Consider the following 23,123-nt stretch of genomic DNA (forward strand, 5'->3'; position numbering starts at 1 on the left):
AAATTACGATGTTCAAGAAACGCTTAAGACAACATTTACAATGCGGTCTTGTCCACTGTCAGACAAATTCCACTGACGAATTTTTAATTTTGGTGAGAAACTTTAATAGACGTTGAAATTCAAGACACACAAGTGGACCAATAGACAGGGAAATGGGTACCACCAGAACGGGATTATAATAATAACCAAAATAGCAATCACCGTAATAATGATTTCCACAGGGAGAATGGAAACGTGAAGTTTCATAACGAAAATCTTAATGCTCTTATAATTAACCAAGGTGTCACTTAAATTTTTCAGATTACGGAAACTTACGGCATCATCTTGTTTTCAGCCATAGTTATACCTATTTTTGGATATATAATGTCTGATTCATGCTTTTGGATGTTTACAGAATGTTGTAGCACACTGGATAAGTTCTGCCGTACACAAAGCTAGTCGGGTATTTATCAATATTTTTATACGTCACTGGCTTATGCTACGAAACTTAGTCTTCCTATAAATGTCTTAACCAAATATGAAATACAACTATGTTCGCAAATTTATTTTGCAAAATCGAAACAACGTCTCTTACGAGAAATTATATATTCTGGAATTATATATTTGTTTAATTTAGCACCCTATGTTATGCTAATTTTGTGACGTGGGTCTATATCTGTAGTTTTAGAAAACAATTTATATTGTCTCTTTCGTAAATGTCTTTTATTCTCATAATTCCTTCAAAGAATTTTCATATGAAACAGATGAACTAACTTTGTTTTGCCTTACACATTAAAAATGGAAATGTGAACAGTATTAAACTGAATCATCAAACAATCTGGAAGCTTCTAGAACATTATATGACCAATGCATACTATATATTTTGCGCTAAATACGTATCAACTCGGTAACTAGCTTTTCAACTTTCCCTCGAGTAGACTTCACGGTCACATTGAAATGAGTGGTGTGGACGAAGACTACTACGCACAAAGGTCTGTTATGCAAATTATGCATTTATTTGTTGTGAAAAATGTTTGTTACATGTCTACTGAATAGGAAGAACCGTAAATAAAAATTATATAAAAGAGTAATGACTTACACTGCAGTCACCGCTGAAAGACAACCTTAGACCAATTCCATTTTAATTAAGATTATCAATTGCACAAGAACCTTAGACGCTGACGCCAAATGCAAAGTAAGTAAATTCAACTTCGATATAAAGTTCTCCTCTTAAAACATTTCTCCACATGATGCAATAGTAGTGTTGCTCACTTACCTTCAGTACATTTGGACATATAACACACAACGTTAAATATTAAGAGAGAACTTTATGTTTGCAGACAGCACCAAGGTATCCGCCGACCTTAATGTCCAAATTTAAGGAACACGTCTCTATCAGGAGCGTTGCACTATATGGTGCGGAGACCTGGATGAACTGAACTGAACTGAACTGAACTGAACTGACTAAGGCCTCCCGTCGGGTAGACCGTTCGCCTGTTACAGGTCTTTCGATTTGACGCCACTTCGGCGACCTGCGCGTCGATGGGGATGAAATGATGATGTTTAGGACAACACAACACCCAGTCCCTGAGCGGAGAAAAATCGCCGACCCAGCCGGGAATCGAACGCGGGACATTAGGATTGACATTCCGTCACGCTGACCACTCAGCTACCGGGGCCGGACGGAGACCTGGATATTGAGGAAGGAAGATGAAAGAAGATTGGAGGCACTAGAGATGTGGCTATGGAGAAGAATGGAAAAAGTGAAATGGGAAGATCGAGTAAGGAATGAAGAAGTATTAAGAAGAGTTGGAGAAGAAAGAAACATGCTGAAAGTTATCATAAAGAGAGAAAACGGAACCGGATTGCACATTGTTTGAGGAGGGACTGTTTATTGAAGGAAGGAATAGAATGAATGGTGGAGGAGAAAAGGAGAAGAGGAAAAAGAAGGTATCAGTTGATGGACAGTATAAAAGGAGACAAATATTCAGAAATGAAAAGGCTGTGGACAGACAAAAGTGGAAGAAGCTTAACCCATGGCAAGACCTGCCGTAAGGCACAATACCATACTACTACTACTACTCTCCATACAAGGTCACATTCACTCCCGCTAGGAAGATGAAGAGGTCTAAAATTTAACCAAGAGTTTTGTTACAAATTCCAGTGGGTAATCAAACATACGCAGCCGTCTCTCATTCATTTGACGGCTACAAAATGATGATGTAAATATCTCACAGCCTGGAATCGAACCGCCTATCTTCAGGTCGAGAGGCACTGCAGCATTCTACCTTAGGGACCTCGGTTAAGGAGGCGCCTTGTCGTCAATGATGCTGATAAAATTTATGCGTATACTCTGTATCAAGGAACGTCCTTAAAAAAAGTTATGAGGCCATTTGAGTCTTCAGTTAAATGCCAGCAATTGCTCTCGATGTTAGCAGATATAAAATATAACTACTGTTGACGGCGAAGAAAAATAACCATAACCACATCAAACCTCATTGTTGTTGTTGTTGTGATCTTCAATCCTGAGACTGGTTTGATGCAGCTCTCCATGCTACTCTATCCTGTGCAAGCTTCTTCATCTCCCAGTACCTACTGCAACCTACATCCTTCTGAATCTGCTTAGTGTATTGATCTCTTGGTCTCCCTCTACGATTTTTACCCTCCACGCTGCCCTCCAATGCTAAATTTGTGATCCCTCGATGCCTCAGAACATGTCCTACCAACCGATCCCTTCTTCTAGTCAAGTTGGGCCACAAACTTCACTTCTCCCCAATCCTATTCAATACCTCCCCATTAGTTTCGTGATCTACCCACCTTACCTTCAGCATTCTTCTGTAGCATCACATTTCGAAAGCTTCTATTCTCTTCTTGTCCAAACTATTTACCGTCCATGTTTCACTTCCATACATAGCTACACTCCATACAAATACTTCCACAAATGACTTCCTTACACTTAAATCTATATTCGATGTTAACAAATTTCTCTTCTTCAGAAACGCTTTCCTTGCCATTGCCAGTCTACATTTTATATCCTCTCTACTTCGACCATCATCGGTTATTTTACTCCCTAAATAGCAAAACTACTTTACTACTTTAAGTGTCTCATTTCCTAATCTAATTCCCTCAGCATCACCCGACTTAATTTGACTACATTCCATTATCCTCGTTTTGCTTTTGTTGATGTTCATCTTATATCCTCCTTTCAAGACACCATCCATTCCGTTCAACTGCTCTTCCAAGTCCTTTGCTGTCTCTGACAGAATTACAATGTCATCGGCGAACCTCAAAGTTTTTACTTCTTCTCCATGAATTTTAATACCTACTCCGAATTTTTCTTTTGTTTCCTTTACTGCTTGCTCAATATACAGATTGAATAACATCGGGGAGAGGCTACAACCCTGTCTCACTCCTTTCCCAACCACTGCTTCCCTTTCATGCCCCTCGACTCTTATAACTGCCATCTGGTTTCTGTACAAATTGTAAATAGCCTTTCGCTCCCTGTATTTTACCCCTGCCACCTTCAGAATTTGAAAGAGAGTATTCCAGTCAACATTGTCAAAAGCTTTCTCTAAGTCTACAAATGCTAGAAATGTAGGTTTGCCTTTTCTTAATCTTTCTTCCAAGATAAGTCGTAAGGTCAGTATTGCCTCACGTGTTCCAACATTTCTACGGAATCCAAACTGATCATCCCGAGGTCGGCTTCTACCAGTTTTTCCATTTGTCTGTAAAGAAGTCGCGTTAGTATTTTGCAGATGTGACTTATTAAACTGATAGTTCGGTAACTTTCACATCTGTCAACACCTGCTTTCTTTGGGATTGGAATTATTATATTCTTCTTAAATTCTGAGGGTATTTCGCCTGTCTCATACATCGTGCTCACCAGATGGTAGAGTTTTGTCATGACTGGCTCTCCCGAGGCCATCAGTAGTTCTAATGGAATGTTGTCTACTCCCAGGCCCTTGTTTTGACTCAGGTCTTTCAGTGCTCTGTCAAACTCTTCACGCAGTATCTTACCTCCCATTTCATCTTCATCTACATCCTCTTCCATTTCCATAATATTGTCCTCAAGTACATCGCCCTTGTATAAACCCTCTATATACTCCTTCCACCTTTCTGCTTTCCCTTCTTTGCTTAGAACTGGGTTGCCATCTGAGCTCTTGATATTCATACAAGTGGTTCTCTTCTCTCCAAAGGTCTCTTTAATTTTCCTGTAGGCAGTATCTATCTTACCCCTAGTGAGAGAAGCCTCTACATCCTTACATTTGTGCTCTAGCCATCCCTGCTTAGCCATTTTGCACTTCCTGTCGATCTCATTTTTTAGACGTTTGTATTCCTTTTTGCCTGCTTCATTTACTGCATTTTTATATTTTCTCCTTTCATCAATTAAATTCAGTATTTCTTCTGTTACCCAAGGATTTCTATTAGCCCGCGTCTTTTTACCTACTTGATCCTCTGCTGCCTTCACCACTTCATCCCTCAGAGCTACCCATTCTTCTTCTACTGTATTTCTTTCCCCCATTCCAGTCAATTGTTCCCTAATGCTCTCCCTGAAACTCTCTACAACCTCTGGTTCTTTCAGCTTATCCAGGTCACATCTCCTTAAATTCCCACCTTTTTGCAGTTTCTTCAGTTTCAATCTGCAGTTCATAACCAATAGATTGTGGTCAGAATCTACATCTGCCCCAGGAAATGTCTTACAATTTAAAACCTGGTTCCTAAATCTCTGTCTTACCATTATATAATCTATCTGAAACCTGTAAGTATCTCCAGGCTTCTTCCATGTATACAGCCTCCTTTCACGATTCTTGAACCAAGTGTTAGCTATGATTAAGTTATGCTCTGTGCAAAATTCTACAAGGCGGCTTCCTCTTTCATTCCTTCCCCCCAATCCATATTCACCTACTATGTTTCCTTCTCTCCCTTTTCCTACTGATGAATTCCAGTCACCAATGACTATTAAATTTTCGTCTCCCTTCACTACCTGAATAATTTCTTTTATCTCGTCATACATTTCATCTATTTCTTCATCATCTGCAGAGCTAGTTGGCATATAAACTTGTACTACTGTAGTAGGCATGGGCTTTGTGTCTATCTTGGCCACAATAATGCGTTCACTATGCTGTTTGTAGTAGCTAACCCGCACTCCTATTTTTTTGTTCATTATTAAACCTACTCCTGCATTACCCGTATTTGATTTTGTATTTATAACCCTGTGATCACCTGACCAAAAGTCTTGTTCCTCCTGCCACCGAACTTCACTAAGTCCCACTATATCTAACTTTAACCTATCCATCTCCCTTTTTAAATTTTCTAACCTACCTGCCATATTAAGTGATCTGACATTCCACGCTCCGATCCGTAGAACGCCAGTTTTCTTTCTCCTGATAACGACGTCCTCTTGAGTAGTCCCCGCCCGGAGATCCGAATGGGGGACTATTTTACCTCCGGAATATTTTACCCAAGAGGACGCCATCATCATTTAATCATACAGTAGAGCTGCATGTCCTCGGGAAAAATTACGGCTGTAGTTTCCCCTTGCTTTCAGCCGTTCGCAGTACCAGCACAGCAAGGCCGTTTTGGTTAATGTTACAAGGCCAGATCAGTCAATCATCCAGACTGTTGCCCCTGCAACTACTGAAAAGGCTGCTGCCCCTCTTCAGGAACCACATGTTTGTCTGGCCTCTCAACAGATACCCCTCCGTTGTGGTTGCACCTACGGTACGGCCATCTGTATCGCTGAGGCACGCAAGCCTCCCCACCAACGGCAAGGTCCATGGTTCATGGGGGGGAGGACCTCATTGTTAAGACACTAATAGTTTTAGTATCTGTTCAGTAGAAATTGAGGATATAATTTACCCACACGTCGGGATAGTACAAGTAAAAATGAAGACTAGTTGACAAAAATTTTTTATAGCAGATTCAAAGGGTAAGCTGAACATAATTCATTATTTTGAAGTTTGAAAGTGAATTTTTACTTCTTTCTTGTGCGAGTAGCCTTAGAAGTAAAGGATTAAAATCGTACATCATGTGTATTACACTGTTTACGTAAATAGAAATTATGTTATTCTTGTTAAATGGCTCTGAGCACTATGGGACTTAACATCCGAGGTCATTGGTCCCCTAGAACTTAGAACTACTTAAACCTAACTAACCTACGGACATCACACACATCGATGCCCGTGGCAGGGTTAGAACCTGCGAGCGTAGCGGTCGCGCGGTTCCAGACTGAAGCGCCTAGAACTGCTCGGCCACCACGGCCGGCTATTCTTGTTAAATATGGGAAAAATATTTTTTTCCACTGAAAACTAAATTAAAAGTATTAAGCTCAGTTTGAAGATTTCCTTTTAATTCAGTACAACAGAATCGAAGCCTATTGATTCAACATAGGACGATAAACACCAGTAGGGAGAGGAACGTAATTTTCCTACCAAAGATAATTTTTTACGAATGAAATTTTCGCAGACGTAACATATTCAAAATAAATAAATCAGCGTGAGCTTTATATAAATAAAATACATCCACGCTACCTACTCTCTGTTATAATCTCTCCAAACAGAAAATTAGTTCTCCGAATTTGTAATACTAACCGCTTCATTATTTTTCTACAGAGACTACGTTGAATAGGCGAACTGCAGTACTTTGTAACCGTTTCCTACAAAGTGATGTTTCGCGGAAACTTCGGGATACGTTAGATCTAAGTGGACTATGCAGTAGTAATATACCGTACCTTCCGAAGAAGCACGGTATTAGAGGCCCTAATTCGATTCCTCATATAACAGTCAACGATGGTATTAGCAAATATTACTCTCACTGACATCTGTCTCTCCTTTCAACCAATTGTACATGTTGCGAAACACAAAATAAACGATTAAGTTGACAACAATAAATAATGGACTACAACATTTATTATTTATTGTTTCAATTGTTTCTTCTGCAAAAATCAGTTCAGGCTAAGCTTTTATTGCAAACCCCCCACATGCCATAACTCATGGCCAATTTCTTTGCACTGATCTTTTAGATACATTGGAAACGCGACGGGGATAATTACACAGTTCATATTATCTAGAAGGATGCAATGTCATCTCGATTGCAACGAAAGACGCACGCCAAAACATCCTTGCGTCTCAGGAGCGCTGTCTGCCATCTGAGAATGACACAGTTACACTGCCGGCCGCGGTAGTCTAGTGGTTCTAGGCGCGCAGTCCGGAACCGCGGGACTGCTACGGTCGCAGGTTCGAATCCTGCCTCGGGCATGGATGTGTGTGATGTCCTTATGTTAGTTAGGTTTAAGTAGCTCTACGTTCTAGGGGACTGATGACCACAGAAGTTAAGTCCCATAGTGCTCAGAGCCATTTGCCCCATTTTTTTTGACACAGTTACACTGCCACCTGAAAAGAATGAAGCCGCCAGTAAACATGGCCAAATGTCAATGTGACCTCGTACAAGAGCACGCCAGCGGCGGGTATGTAAATGTTTAGAATTCCAGTTGTTTATGGCAAATAGGATGGCACAAGAGTGCATTAATGTTGTTCGTGTTTACTGTTGTTGCCGAGCCCTGTAGGTAATATAAGTAGTGTGACAGCGTCAGAAGTTGCGTGATCACTGTGAAGAACACGGAGGTGTCTCGTACGTACATGTGACAGAGTTACCAACATTTGATCAACTTTGCAAAGAGCCATTTTGTGGGTCTTTTTCTGGATATCTGGTGGAAAAGTGCTTCTAAAAAATGTTCAAATGTGTGTGAAATCTGTGGTGTCACCACCAGACACCACACTTGCTAGGTGGTAGCCTTTAAATCGGCCGCGGTCCGTTAGTATACGTCGGACCCGCGTGTCGCCACTATCAGTGATTGCAGACCGAGCGCCGCCACACGGCAGGTCTAGAGACACCTCCTAGCACTCGCCCCAGTTGTACAGCCGACTTTGCTAGCGATGGTTCACTGACAAATTACGCTCTCATTTGCCGAGACGATAGTTAGCATAGCCTTCAGCTACGTCATTTGCTACGACCTAGCAAGGCGCCATTACCAGTTACTATTGATGCTGTAAAACATGTACCGTCAATAGCGATGTTCAACAATTATGGATTAAAAAGTATTCCAGCAGCTACGTGTTATTTTTGCTAGTCTCATATCCCTGACCTGTTCAGACCTCTCGCCAGCCTGAGTGAGCTTAAACTCGTGCCTTTCGGCTTCCTGTCATAGTGGATTGGCTGTCTTGCCAATCCACAACAAAATTTTATGGGACTCAACTGCTAAGGTCGTCAGTCCCTAAGCTTACACACAACTTAAACTAAATTATCCTAAGGACGAACACACACACCCATGCCCGAGGGAGGACTCGAACCTCCGCCGGGAAAAGCGCTTCATCCAGATTTGTGGGGCATTCGGATGTGCCACTGGTCCAATATCGGACTGCATGGGAACTCGAGGCTAGGCGTACACGGCAACAAGTTTCAGGTCGACCACTTGTGACCATTACATGGAAGGCTCGCTGTGTTGTGCACCAAACACATCGCAACCCTTTCACATCCGCCCGTGCCGTGGGAGGGCAAATAAAGGACTCCCTCAACAGTCTGTGTCACCCTGCAACAATGGTCTGTGGCTAGCAGCAGCCAGACTGGAGAGTTGCCGTCCCGTGAGTAGGCTGCCGTTAACACTACGACGCAAACGATAGCGTTTGGAGTGGTTCTGTGACCAGGAAGAAGGAACTGCTGACGAATGGCATCGCACTGCGTTGAGTGATGACTCGAGCTTCTCCACTACCCTGGATGACGACGATTATAGCGGGCGGTGACCTGAGGAATAGCATCTATTCTGCTAATCTTTTGGAGTTGCACAGTAGATTTATTCCTGGCGTGGGAAGTCTTCGGGTATGTCACAGGTCGTAGTGACTGAGGGAACTCTGGATCTGCAACGGTGCGTCAGACACATCCTGCGCCCTCTTGCGTTACCTCTCATTCGGAGTGTCGTGGTGCCATTTTTCAACAGGACAACACTCGATCGCACACGGCCGGATTTTTATGACCCTGTAGGCCTGGTGCTGAAGTTCTCGCGTAGCCAGCAAGGTGCCCGGATGCGTCCCCGGTAACACACGTGTGTGACCAGCTCGGATGTCAACACCGTCCCAGTTTCAATACCCGCCCTTCCGATCGAATCAGTGAATGCATCAAGGCGAGAGGGGGTGGGCTTATACTGACAAGCTGATTGTACATTTGGCTTGATTTTGTAATAAGTGAAATAACATCGCATGCACTTTCAGTCCATGGTATTTCATTTCGTACCATCCTCTCCTACCGAGTGTTTACTTCCTTTCCCAGGCATTGTACTACGTTCTGCTCACGGCAACAACGATATTTCACCAACCATTCTCAGCACCCAGAGGTATTTTCGTATGCTGGATACAGTGGAACCACCTGTTGCTGCTTGACTAGCGATACTTAGTGTGCAACCAAACAAACGAATGAATTTTAATGAAGTATAAAAGCAGTCAACTGGTTGCATATATTTTATCGCATTGTCCTGATTTCGATACCGACCAAATGTATCGTCACCAGAAAATGTTATTGTTACCTGTGTTTAGAAATCTTTTTCTTGCGTCTTTGTGCTTTGTCACAGGTGACCGGTTGGCTGTTTCTATCCTTCAATAAGACTTAAATATGATTGCTGAACGTCACGTATGCCCAAGACTGTAAGATTTTTACGAGCCCAAGATCCAAGGCGGTGACAAAGTGCATCCATGTAAGAAGAAAATTATTAACCGCAGGTAACTATAACTTATTCTGATGAACATACGCTTTGTCGGTATGGACACATTGCACGAGACGTGTAACAAGATCAAATGGTTCAAATGGCTCTGAGCACTATGGGACTTAACATCTGAGGTCATCAGTCCCCTAGAACTTAGAACTACTTAAACCTAACTAACCTAAGGACATCACACACACCCAAGCCCGAAGCAGGATTCGAACCTGCGACCGTAGCGGCGGTTCCGGACTGAAGCACCTAGAACCGCATGGCCACACCGGCCGGCTCTAACAAGATCCCTGACAGCTCGTGGCACTATTGCCAGCTTTCAACTGCCTATTGCTAACTGCTGCACGCATTAACCGTAGCCGTCTGTGGAGGCGTTGTCAGAGAGGTGTTTACAAAATAGCCTTATGTTATTGGTTGATGTGGCCCCGCGAGGCTACCGCGTCCAGCCGACTGCTGCTGTCAGGGATCAACTTGCGCCGACTCAGCTACAGGGTGTTTCAAAAATGACCAGTATATTTGAAACGGCAATAAAAACTAAACGAGCAGCGATAGAAATGCACCGTTTGTTGCAATATGCTTGGGACAACAGTACATTTTCAGGCAGACAAACTTTCGAAATTACAGTAGTTACAATTTTCAACAACAGATGGCGCTGCGCTCTGGGAAACTCTATAGTACGATATTTTCCACATATCCACCATGCGTAGCAATAATATGGCGTAGTCTCTGAATGAAATTACCCGAAACCTTTGACAACGTGTCTGGCGGAATGGCTTCACATGCAGATGAGATGTACTGCTTCAGCTGTTCAATTGTTTCTGGATTCTGGCGGTACACCTGGTCTTTCAAGTGTCCCCACAGAAAGAAGTCACAGGGGTTCATGTCTGGCGAATAGGGAGGCCAATCCACGCCGCCTCCTGTATGTTTCGGATAGCCCAAAGCAATCACACGATCATCAAAATATTCATTCAGGAAATTAAAGACGTCGGCCGTGCGATGTGGCCGGGCACCATCTTGCATAAACCACGACGTGTTCGCAGTGTCGTCTAAGGCAGTTTGTACCGCCACGAATTCACGAAGAATGTCCAGATAGCGTGATGCAGTAATCATTTCGGATCTGAAAAATGGGCCAATGATTCCTTTGGAAGAAATGGCGGCCCAGACCAGTACTTTTTGAGGATGCAGGGACGATGGGACTGCGACATGGGGCTTTTCGGTTCCCCATATGCGCCAGTTCTGTTTATTGACGAAGCCGTCCAGGTAAAAATAAGCTTCGTCAGTAAACCAAATGCTGCCCACATGCATATCGCCGTCATCAATCCTGTGCACTATATCGTTAGCGAATGTCTCTCGTGCAGCAATGGTAGCGGCGCTGAGGGGTTGCCGCATTTGAATTTTGTACGGATAGAGGTGTAAACTCTGGTGCATGAGACGATACGTGGACGTTGGCGTCATTTGGACCGCAGCTGCAACACGGCGAACGGAAACCCAAGGCCGCTGTCGGATCACCTGCTGCACTAGCTGCGCGTTGCCCTCTGTGGTTGCAGTACGCGGTCGCCCTACCTTTCCAGCACGTTCATCCGTCACGTTCCCAGTCCGTTCAAATTTTTCAAACAGATCCTTTATTGTATCGCTTTTCGGTCCTTTGGTTACATTAAACCTCCGTTGAAAACTTCGTCTTGTTGCAACAACACTGTGTTCTAGGCGGTGGAATTCCAACACCAGAAAAATCCTCTGTTCTAAGGAATAAACCACGTTGTCTACAGCACACTTGCACGTTGTGAACAGCACACGCTTACAGCAGAAAGACGACGTACAGAATGGCGCACCCACAGACTGCGTTGTCTTCTATATCTTTCACATCACTTGCAGCGCCATCTGTTGTTGAAAATTGTAACTACTGTAATTTCTGAAAGTTTGTCCGCCTGAAAATGTACTGTTGTCCCAAGCATATTGCAACAAACGGTGTATTTCTATCGCTGCTCGTTTAGTTTTTATTGCTGTTTCAAATATACCGGTCATTTTTGAAACACCCTGTATATGTCAGTGTAAGAGAATTTGTGTAACCGCTTGGCAACTTCTATCCTTCATTAAAACTTGCATACGTTTGCCGAAAGAGTGCTATATTCAAGGTTGCTAACGATAAGGCTTTCAAATGCTGAAAAATAGTAAACAGTATGACCTGTAAGGATATGGGGTCCTCACACTTGACTTATTCTTTTGGGTGAGGGGGCTTGTGGAGATTTAGGGGTCGACGAGTTTTTGTGCAAACCGCACCAGCGTTGTAATGTTAGGTTGCACCTGTGCGACTGTACAGTTTGTGGAGTATCGGTGACAGGGAAGCTTTAAGCAGCGGCTCTGCCGCAAATAGTTTCTGTTGAGCGGGCCCTGGATGCCGCACAATGCTGTGAAGGGGAGTGGGGGTAGGAGGATTTATAGTAAGCAGAGGGCGCCCAGTAGGGACGATAGGGCGGAAATTAACTGCGCTGCGACGGCCGCCACGTTTCTCAGTACGACAGGACAGTCGGCGCCTGAATGGATTTTCCGTCTTTCCCGTTGCAGTAACTCATTTTCTACATTTCCGAGCGCAGTGGCTTGCAGCGTCCCTCTTCCATTAAGTTCGACCCGCGGAGAGAATTATTGGGTCCGTACCTGTTGGTGTCAAAAACGGAGAGCAGCGTCAGCAGCGTAGAAACTCATTACTAACCAGCGCTCCAAACAACGAGCGATCATGATCGTGACGGGAGTCAACTTACTTTTCTTTTGCAATCAGAGAAGGAGCAACTGTGCCTGATCAAATTGTATGTGGGCTGCTTCTGTGTTGGCAGCGCTATGTAGTGCTTTGCACTGGATCTCTGACTGCGCTTTCTTTGTAAGAGACTCTGTAGCTGGTTTGACTCGTTGTTGGGAGTTGGTCGCCAGCACTGATGGAAGTACTGTTGGGCAGTTGGAGGTGGACAGCCAGCAGTGATGGACGTTAGATGTGTTGAAGTTAGCATTGATGGAGGATAGAGGTCTGAAGTGCTAGCGTAGGCCAACGATCTGTACATGTTCGACTTGGAGATTGAATATTATTCATGATTTTTTTACGCGATTTTTTGTACTGGATCTCAATGACGATTTATATTCGTGTTTGAACCGGATGTTACATTATTAAGGTAAAAAATACATTATTTGGTTTGCAACAAAATCTTTCCTTTGCTAGCCACATACCTATTACTAGTTAGTGGCTTTAGTGGTTAGCCGCGCGGGATTAGCCGAGCGGTCTCGGGCGCTGCAGTCATGGACTGTGCGGCTGATCCCGGCGGAGGTTCGAGTCCTCCCTCGGGCATGGGTGTGTGTGTTTGTCCTTAGGATAATTTAGGTTACGTAGTGTGTAAGCTTAGGGACTGATGACCTTAGCAGTTTCTGGGACTTAACTGCTAAGGTCATCAGCAGACATGACACACATTTGAACTTTAGTAGTTAGAATCTTTTATTTAGCTGCCAGTCTTGACCCTCGCTATATTGCAGTATATGTCGTAATGAAGATTTTTGTGAGGTAAGTGCTTAATGAAATGTTTAGGTTATTGTTAAGATTTCTTTTTAGTCAGGGCCATTCTTTTGAATTAATTATTTGAAGTCAGGCTGTATTTTTTTTTTAGCAGTCAGATTGCGTTGCGCTCGAATATTGTGCGTCAGACACAATGACATGATAAGAAAAAGTAAAGAGAGAGAGTAGGCTCAAACGTTCAGTTTTACTAAGCTTTTCCAGAATGAAATAACATAGAAAATTCATCTTCTCAGTCCTTCTGCAATTTAAGTACAGACCCACTCATTTAAATAAAGAAGTTTCAAAATATATTCAGTTATGAGACAATCATGTCGCTACTAACACAGGAATCGTTACATCCCAGAACACGCAACTGAAACACGGTCGGCATTTGGTAACTTCCGAACAACGCCACTGCTGGTCACAATTTAGTGCTTTTACTTATCGTTAGACAACAGAAGTCTACCAAAATACACATGCCTTCGCAAGGGACAGACTACTCTTTCACAGACAGTACTTCACGACGATTGTGGTGACCATGCTGGGCCAACGTAAGGGATACAGAGAGTGTAACGAGAATGCTTTACGTCACTAAACACACCAGAAGAAATTATCCTAATGGGACGGAAATCGGTAGATGTGATGCGCATGTTCAGACAAACAAACGATTACAGTGTCAACAAAAATTGGATGATTTATTCAGGAGGCAGAGATTCACAAATTGAGCACGTCAATAACGCGTTGGTCCACCTCTGCCGCTTATGAAAGCAGTTATTCTGCTTAGTAATGATTGTTAGATATGTTGAATGTCCTCCTTAGCTTACGTCGTGCCAAATTCTACTTTGCGCGTTAAATCGTCAAAATCCCGAGATGGTTGCAGGCGCTGCCCCTAATGCTCCAAACGTTCTCAGACATCCGGCGACCCTGCTGGCAAAGGTATGATCTGACAAGCAGGAAGACAAGCAGTAGAAAGTCTCGCCGTGTGCGGGCGGGCATTATCTTGCTGAAATGTAAGCCTAGGACGGCTTGGCTACAAGGACAACAAAACGGGCCATAGAATTTCGTCGACGTACAGCTGTGATGTAAGGGTGCCGCATTTGGCAACCAAATGAAGGCTTGCTGTGAAAGGAAAAACAGTCCTTACGTTGGGCGACAGGTTGGTATCCCGTCGCTGTCCAGATCGTCTGAAACCACCTCTTCAGTCGGGAGTCTCACTGACTGGAGTAGAGTTGTCTTCAGCGATAAGTTCTGCATCGAAGTGATTCCCGATAACCGGCGGAGAGGAGTCTGAAGACTTCCCTGACTTTGATGGAAGACCAGCCTGACTTTCGCACTCCATACGGTCCCACAACCAGGACTAAACGTCTGGGGTACCATTCCTTTACATAGCAGGACCCCTTTGGTTGTCATCCGTGACAACCTTATAGCACAACGGTACTTCGGTGATATCCTACGCCCTGTTTTGTTGCCCTGCCTCGCAAGCCATACTGGGCTTACATTTCAGCAAGATAATGCCCGCCCGCACACGCCGAGAGTTTTTACTGTTTGTCTTCATACTTGCCAAATGAAACCTTGGCCAGTAAGGTCACCAGATTTCTTCCCAGATGAGAATGTCTGTAGCAGTATGGGCAAGGCCCCTCAACTTATTCGGAATGTGGATGACCTAACACGCCATTTGAACAGAATTTTCTATGATGTCCCTCAGGAGTAAACTAAAAGCATTGTCAGTCAATGCCAAATCGAATAACTGCTTGCAGAGTGGCGTGAAGTGGACCAACACGTTACTGACTAGCTAAATTTATTAAGCCATTTCTCTTGAATAAGACATCCACTTCTTCTGAAATTGTACTCGATTTGTTTATCTATGCATGTACATCTATCAATTTACGTCCCAGTCGGATAACTCCTCCGTCGTACGTCCCTTTTTCTCCTTGGGGTGCACAATTTGTCATCACTCTCAAGATGCCACGGATATGTACGATTTTACTACGAATATAAGAATACAAAAATGTTTAATATAATAACAAGAAATTCGTTAACACAGGAGAATATATAAAATGTTTAACATAATAATAACAAATTTCTTAGATATAAGAATGCAAGATGGCCTCGCTTCTGTTAAACACTGTGTTAGACAAAGTCGTCAGGAAAAGGGGGCACGAAATCGAGGGTGTAGACACTCGAACTTCGGGTGAACTGCCTAGCTTTTTCTGAGATCTAGACATTTTCACTAAGACGTGTTAGAAAATGGAATTCTGCGGTAAATGACATTCTCATTTCACATTTTGTCGTCTACATAAGACTGAGCGAAGTGACGGACTGGGCAACGACCTGCTTTAAATTTGAGAAAACAGATGCTCAACGCCTCGTCCTTACATATGGTTTCAGGTTATAACTCCTTTCCCCAAATCTTTTGTTACGATTAGGTTCTTTTGAAAGTGTGCGCATTCCGTTTCTTTGCTCATCCTTCACCATTCCAAACATGAGTTCTGTCTGTGATATCTTTGTAGTAGACGGGATGTTGATTTCTAATATTTCTACTTGTCCTCTGCCTCGTGATGACTGGGTGTTGTGTGATGTCCATAGGTTAGTTAGGTTTCAGTAGTTCTAAGTTCTAGGGGACTGATGACCATAGATGTTAAGTCCCATAGTGCTCAGAGCCACTTGAACCACTTGAACTCAACTTGTCATTCCTTCCGGTACGTGTAAGCTACTTTTGATCGTGTGAATTAGGTGCTTGCGCTTCTAGAACTTATTTCGTTGGTAAACACGTACACATATGCTGAAATATGTACCTGTAACCACTAGTATGTCTCAAAGAAAATATCGTGAGCCTTTTGTCCAGTGGGTACCTCCATCTGTCGTTGAGAACCGCATAGGCATGGCGTAAGCAAACCACTTAAACTCAGAGAATAGCTAATCGATAATATTCCTTGACGCGGTTATCTGTTAGGGAGGTCCTGCATGTCTTGTTTGACAAAGTAACGCCCTTCGTCGCCCCTTGAGGCACAACAAGTGCTGTAGCGTTGTGAGAGGTACGGAAGCGAGCGAGTGTGCCGGGACTTACCCCAGGTCACTGCTACGTCATCACAGTTCACCTGCGCTTAACATACAAAGGACTGCACCACAGCTTCAGAGTGAAATCAAAAATTAAAATAAGTTTTACAAACTTCGTCAGTGTATACTCCAGTATATTTAAGTTATCATTGTAAAATCTCACAAAGATCAAACGAAATTTGTTAAGCAAAATACAAGTGTCGCTGAAAAACAAATTGAGAACGTTACAAACAGATCAGTATATGCAAATGTATGTCACAATCAAAAGTTACAAGTCTCAGCTTGATCAGAGCAATATTTTGTTTAAAACCGGCGTTTTATGAAAACTTGAAGCCGCTAAATATTAAACTTAGAAATTCGTATATAGCCTCAGTTTCAAGTAAAAACGTTACATACATGTCTTCAGTAAGGTATCTGAATTAGTTTTTAAGTTATTTACTAAAAAATAACTATAGCACCCGATTACTTTCGTGCAATATTACGGTTGTACCAAGTTTCAAGACTGTATTGTAAACAACAGTGGTCACACGGAATCTTGAAGAGGCATAGCAGAGGGCACATTCTACTATCAGTTCCGTTCTAAAAATACTGGCCATGCAGTAGAACCTAAACTTTTCTTGTAACTAAATCAAACTTAACGTATTTACACAAAAATTTAGAAGACTGTAAATAGTTAAACGACAGAGCTATTAATTATCACCTGTCCGAGAAAGGAGCCATTTAGATATTTCCACCTGTGCTTAGGGAGCAGTTCTTCCGCTTGCGGTCCGCTGCACCCCTGTATACATACAGCCAGAGAAGCAGTTCGAACAGACCCTTCGCACCAAGATATCAATTTGTACGCCTGCGTGTGCTGTGCCACGGATCACGTTACAGCTGAGCAGACTCAAATGCGTTCCCAGTAGAACTAGAAAGTGCAGTTGCGACGATTGTACACCATTCGTAATCGCTGACATTTCACGAAAGTAACTGTTTGTGTGCCGCTCGTAGTGTTGACGAAACCACGTGGCTGTTGGAGGGCTTATTTTCCTCTTTTAAGGTGAGCAATCAATTTTTGGCGATTAGAAGTCGGGGCGACACACCATTCTACTTTGAACTTCGTGAAGAGGTCGCCTCTGAACTGTCAATCGTGCTATTAGACTTTTAGTTAGAACTAGAATTTTAGTTCATCTTATTTGCGAACCAGTGTCCATAAGTCCCACTGGAACATTCATTCACCTTGCATTGACAAACAAAATAATCTTTCTGCCCTACGACCCTACTACAGATCGTTCACGTCCCTCGTAATATACAGAAACAATTTTAACTTATCTTTATATATAGGGGGAGAGAGGGAGAGAGAGAGAGAGAGAAGTTAAAATTGTTTATTCTTTATATCACGAGGAATGTGAATGATCTGTCGTCGGCAGAAACAGTTTGTCAATGCAAGGTGAAAGAATGTTCCAGTGGAACGTCTAGACTCTTGTTTGCAATGACAAACACGTCAGTATTTAGCTACCATAGTAGGAGCTCCGTCTCAATTTATTAGGTGCTGTTGGATACCGTGTGCAAGTCCATTTGCATTGTCCGACTTTCTCCTGCAGACAGGGATTAAACAACACTGATAGGGAATAATTACATGAAATTTGCTAGAAAGGTTAAGGTTTATTGTTATTTTGGCTTAACATATGTCAGATTCTCTTTTCATTATTCCATTGCTCCGTGACAATGTTCCTGGTGATTACAGCGTACAAGGGAAAGTTAGCAGCATCGCCGGTTGTTGTTCACTCATGAGTCGGATTTCGTTTAACACTCGAAGGAATGCACCGTCTCTTTGACGTGTGTTCTACTTAGTAGACGTATTCCTCGTACATGAATTATTCTACAGTTGTCATTTTGTATGACTGTTAATTAACATATGCGGGTATGCAAAAGATTAAGGATTTAGGACTAGCCTGAAAAGCGGCACAGTGAACTCCTATTAGGAGGACCGTCATCCTTGATTTTTACTGGAAGGGTGCGCGAAAGACATTTTTCAGATCTGTTCACATGTAGGCCCTTTGTCGATGAAGAGGGAAGCTTCATTGCTCAAGTGGCGCAGTCTGTGTTGACCACATTTCTGTTCCTTCATAGTGGCGTTTCCAAGACGTGGTTTCCTTGATGAAGAAACTTTATAATGTGTGATTTCAGTGTTGGCTGATGATTCCGAAGCTGAAGATCCTGAAGCCGCAAACAAAATTCATTTCGTAATAGGAATAGTTCTCTCCCTCCCCCCGCCTCATCATAGATGAAATCAGTGACACTTCAGGTGACCTAGCAGCTGCTGGACAGGGACAGGTCGAAGAGGGGCAAACCCGTGTTACTCTGTCTACAGTAGATACCCTTGTATAGCCTTTACGTTATTATTATTATTATTACCATTATGTAGCCTATACACTGTTATTATTACTATTATCACTATTGTATTTAAACTCATATTTCAGAAAGCGTTACAGGGGTTTTCTAAGTTCGTTTCGTTGCGTAATAATTTGAAATTCATTGCTTATGTTAGACTGCATTATTTTACTGTATCTTTTCAGGTACGTCAAACAACAGTGTGCCCTCGCACTCAGCTAACAGAAATACAGGCGCACGTGGCAGAGGGAAGGGAAAAACTGAGCTGAAAGGAAATGATTCAATTGAACGTAGTGGAACAGGTAATGACCGTAACAACAAGAATTATTACACCAACACAAGACATTTCTGAAATCGACCACGGAAGAACAGATTGAAGAGCGAAGAGTTCTGTCGGTAAAGCTATATACAATGAAGAGCCAAAGAAACTGGTACACCAGCCTAATATCGTGTAGGGCCCCCGCTAGCACGCAGAAGTGCCTCAACAAGACGTGTGATAACTAATGACTGAAGTGGTGCTGGAGGGAATTGACACCATGAGTTCTGCAGGGCTATCCATAAATCCGTAAGGGTGCGAGGGGATGGAGATTTCTTCTGAACAGCACGTCGCAAGGCATCCCAGATATGGTCAATAATGTTCGTGTCTGGGGAGTTTGGCGGCCAGCGGGAGTGTTTAAACTCAGAAGACAGTTCCTGGAGCTATTCTATAGCAATTCTGGAGGTATGGGGTGTCGCATTGTCCTGTTGGAACTGCCCAAGTACGTCGGAATGCACAATGGACATGAGTGGAAGCAGATGGTCAGACAGGACGCCTACGTACGTGTCAACGTGTCACCTGTCAGAGTCGTATCTAGACGTATCAGGTGTCCCATATCACTACAACTGCACACGTCTCACACCAGCTTGGACAATCCCCTGCTGACAAGCAGGGTACGTGGATTCATGAGATTGTCTCCAAACTCCTACACGTCCATCCGCTCCATACAATTTCGAACGAGACACGCCAGACCAGGCAACATGTTTCCAGTCGTCAACAACCTTCTGTCGGTGTTGACGGCGACGCGTAAAGCTTTGTGTCGTGCATTCATCAAGGGTTCACGAGTGGGCCTTCGGCCCATATCGACGATGTTCCGTTGGATGGTTTGCACGCTGACACTTGTTGATGTCCCAGCACTGAAATCTGCAGCAATCTGCGAATGGGTTGCACTTCTGTCACGTTGAACGATTCTCTTTAGTTTCGTTAGTCCCGTTCTTGCGGAATCTCTTTCCAGCCGCAGCGATGTCGGGGATTTGATGTTTTACCGGATTCCTGATATTCACGGTACACTCGTGAAATAGTCGTACGAAAACATCCCCAAGTCCTCGCTACCTCGGAGATGCTGCGTCCCAACTTTCATGCGCCGACTGCAGCACCACATTCACACTCATTTAAATCTTGATAACCTGCCAATGTAGCGGAAGTAGCCGAGGTAACAAATGCACCCGACACTTGCCGTATATAGGCGTTGCCGACCGCAACGCCGTACTGTACCTGTTGACATATCTCTGTACTTGAACGCGCATGGCTATACCAGCTTCTTTAGCGCTTGAGTGTATTCTACTGCAAGGATGTCACTAGTTGAACAGCATCTACATCTGCATCTACATGCTTACCCCGCAATCCACCTTACAGCACCTGGCAGAGGATATCCAATTCCAGTACCGCCCATTTCCTTTCCTGTCCCACTCGCAGATAGTCCAAGGGAGAAACGACTGTCTACATGCCTCAGCATGAGCCCTAATTTCTCGTATTTTATATGCGTGGTCTTTGCGCACAAAGCATGATGGACACAACACAATCGTTCAGGAATCAGCTTCAAATCCCAGTTTTCTAAAATTTCTCAACAGCGTTCCTCGAAAAGAACGTCGTCGGCCCACCAGGGATTCCCATTTGAGTTCCAGAAGCATCTCTGTAACAAATGCGTATTGTTCGAACCTACCAGAATCAAACCTACCAGTCCGCTTCTGAACTGCTTCCATGTCTTCCATTAAAGCGACCTGGCGCGGATCCAAAACTTTCGAGAACTACTCAATGATACGTCACACTGGCGTCCTATATGCGGTCTTCTTCACATATGAACCACACTTTCCGAGAATTCTTTCAATAATCCGAATTCGACACTTCACCTTTCCTTTCCTACTACAATCCTGACATCAGTCTTCAATTTTACGCCCAGATTTCTAAACGATGTAATTGTGTCAAGCAGGACACTACTAATGTTGTATTCCAACATTACTGGTTTGTATTTCCTGCTTATCCGAATTAACTTACATTTTTCTACACTTATTAGTAGCTGCCTTTGACCGCACCATCTAGAAATATGGTCTAAGTTATCTTGTACTCGTACCTTCCTACAGTCAGTCAACAACGATTCTTACCGCACACCACAGCATCATCAGAAAACAGCTGCAAGTTTCTGCTTACCCCTCCTTGTAAATCAGTTTTGTGTATAGAGAACAGTAGGGGTCCTCTCACACTTCCCTGGGGCATTCCTGACGATACCCTTGTTTCGATGAACATTCACGGTCGAGGACAACATACTGCTTTCTAGAACTTCAGAGGTCTTTGTGCCAGTAACATATCTGCGAACATGTTCCATATGATCGCACCTTCTTTAACAGCCTGAAATGGGCTCAGTGTAAAACGCTTTTCGGAAATCTCCCAACATGGAATCTGTCTGTTGCCTTCTTCAGCAGTTCGCAGTTTATCATGTGAGAAAAGGACCCGCTTAGATTCGCAAGAACGGTACTTTCTAAAACCATGCACATTCGTGAACATAAGCTTCTCGATATCAAGAAAATTTGTTATACTCGCAGCCGGCCGGAGTGGCCGTGCGGTTCTAGGCGCTACAGTCTGGAGCCGAGCGACCGCTACGGTCGCAGGTTCGAATCCTGCCTCGGGCATGGGTGTGTGTGATGGTCTTAGGTTAGTTAGGTTTAATTAGTTCGAAGTTCTAGGCGACTGATGACCTCAGAAGTTGAGTCGCATAGTGCTCAGAGCCATTTGAACAATTTTTTGTTTTGTTTTTTTGTTATACTCGCGCTGAGAATGTGATCAAGGATTCTGCAGCAGATTAATATTAGGTCGGTCGGAACTAGGCGCTGTATTCACGATAAATTCAAGCTACGTAAGGGGTCAAGAAAAACCGAATTGGGAAGCTATCCGAACCCAGCGATTTATTTGCTTTCAAATCCTTCAGCTGTTTGTCTGCGACAGGGGTCCTAATTACTATGTCGTCCGTACGGAAGTCTCTTCAATGCTCAAATGGCGGTAAGTTTGTATGATTCTCCTGCTTCAACGACTTTTCTCGAATGCGAAATTTAAAACTTCGGCTTTCGTTTTCCTATCTTCAACTGCAACACGAGACTGGTCAATAAGTGACTGGATGGAAGCCTCAGAACCACTTAGCGATTTTACACAGGACCAGAATTTTCTCGAATTCTCTACCAGCTCTTTTGCTAACTTATGACATTGGTAGTAGTTGTATGCTTCGCGCATAGAGCCTTTCACACACACACGAATCACTACTAACTTTTACTAGTCGTCGTTCGCGCGTTCTCTTTTGAAACTAGAGGGCAACATCCTTTGCTTCCTCAGCAGTTTCAGAATCTCTTTATTAAATAATGGTGGTTTTTTTCGGTCCTTTATCCACTTGGTAGGCACATCGAGACCACAATTTACAGTCTGCTTAAACTGTGCTCGTAATTCCTCTACCTCCATCTTAGTGGGACTAAGTGGTGTCACTTCACTGTCTGAGAGAGATACTAACAACTGCTTATCCAATCTATCTAGCAGAAATACTCTGCTGGCCTTCTTGACCGATTTATTAAATTTCGTAACCGTATTTGCTATAATGGCATCATGATCGCTAATGACCCTTTCTATACTGATTTTGTCGATAAGGTCTAGCCTATTTGTAGCTACAACGCGTGTGGGCTGCCGAACTAGCTGTTCAAGTAAGTTTTCAGAAAACGTATTGAATAGTACATCGCAACACACTCTGTCTGCACCCCCTGCAATGAATCCATTAACTTCCCAGTCTGTTCTCAGTAGGTCAAAGTCGCGTCCCACTAGGAATGTGTAATCTGGGTTGGAACTTCCTGGTAGAATAAAACTGTGTGCTGTACCGAGAATCGAGCTCGGGACCGTTGCCTTTCGCGGGCACTTTCCCGGTCCGGCACACAGTTTTAATCTACCAGGAAGTTTCAGATCAGCGCACGCTTCTCTGCAGAGTGAAAGTTTCATTCTGGCAAAATCTGGGTATTTACGCGCTGTAAACTTCGACCTCAAAAGAGACAATATGTTTGTCAACTGCAATGAACGTTGCCCCTGCTATGGCTTCTAATCTATCTTTGCCGTATATATTCCAAAGGTCATTATATACC

This window comes from Schistocerca cancellata, chromosome 5 (genome assembly GCF_023864275.1).
Source record: "Schistocerca cancellata isolate TAMUIC-IGC-003103 chromosome 5, iqSchCanc2.1, whole genome shotgun sequence".
Taxonomy (NCBI): Eukaryota; Metazoa; Arthropoda; class Insecta; order Orthoptera; family Acrididae; genus Schistocerca; species Schistocerca cancellata.